The sequence below is a fragment of the Arachis duranensis genome, chromosome 4, assembly GCF_000817695.3.
Source record: "Arachis duranensis cultivar V14167 chromosome 4, aradu.V14167.gnm2.J7QH, whole genome shotgun sequence".
In the NCBI taxonomy this organism is placed as follows: Eukaryota; Viridiplantae; Streptophyta; class Magnoliopsida; order Fabales; family Fabaceae; genus Arachis; species Arachis duranensis.
The window spans coordinates 47,934,133-47,935,464 of NC_029775.3; positions in this window are offsets into that span (position 1 = coordinate 47,934,133).

Below are 1,332 nucleotides of genomic sequence, written 5' to 3' on the forward strand. Positions count from 1 at the left end.
GGATTCTATTCCAACCTGATTGAGAACCGACAGATGATTAACCGTGCTGTGACAGAGCATTTGGACCATTTTCACTGAGAGGATGGGATGTAGCCATCAACCAAGGGTGATGCCTCCAGACAATTAGCCGTGCAGTTACAGCACATAGGACCATTTTCCCGAGAGGATTAAAAGTATCCATTGATGATGGTGATGCCCTACATATAGCTTGCCATGAAAAGGAGTAAGAAAGATTGAAGAAAGAGTGAGTAGTGAAGTAGAGTTTCAAGAGGAGCACAGCACCTCCACACGCCTATCTGAAATTTCCACTATTGATTTACATAAGTATTTATATCCCTTTTTATTTTCTATTTACTATTAATTTTCGAAACCATAAACCAATTTAATCTACCTAACTGAGATTTACAAGGTGACCATAGCTTGCTTCATACCAACAATCTCTGTGGGATCGACCCTTACTCACGTAAGGTATTACTTGGATGACCCAGTACACTTGCTGGTTAAGTTGAACGTAGTTGTGATCACATATGCCAAAGAGCCATTAAATAAATCTCATGCAAATACAAAGAAGGCAATCACAATTTCGTCCACCAAGTTTTTGGCACCGTTGCCGGGGATTGTTCGAGTTTGGACAACTGACGGTTCATCTTGTTGCTCAGTTTAGGTAATTTTCTTTTCAAAAATCTTTTTCAAAATTTTTCTTTTCTTTTTCGTTTTCTCCAAAAATATTTTCAAAAAAAAATCAATAAAAATCCAAAAAAACTAGAAAATCATAAAAACCAAAAATATTTTGTGTTTCTTGTTTGAGTCTTGAGTCAAATTTTAAGTTTGGTGTCAATTGCATGTTCATCTTTTTCTTGCATTTTTCAAAAATTCATGCATTCATAGTGTTCTTCATGATCTTCAAATTGTTCTTGACAAGTCTTCTTGTTTGATCTTGATGATTTCTTGTTTTGTGTCTTTTCTTGTTTTTCATGTGCTTGATGATTTCTTGTTTTGTGTCTTTTGTTGTTTTTCATGTGCATTTTTGCATTCATATTTTTCATGCATTAAAAATTTTTAAGTTTGGTGTGTTGCATGTTTTCTTTGCATCAAAAATTTTTCAAAATTATGTTCTTGATGTTCATCATGATCTTCAAAGTGTTCTTGGTGTTCATCTTGACATTCATAGCATTCTTGCATACATTCATTGTTTTGATCTAAACATTTCATGCATTGAGTATTTTTGTTGTTTTTCTCTCTCATAATTAAAAATTCAAAAATCAAAAAAATATCTTTTCCTTATTTTCCTCCAAATTTTCGAAATTTTGGGTTGACTTGGTCAAAAATTTT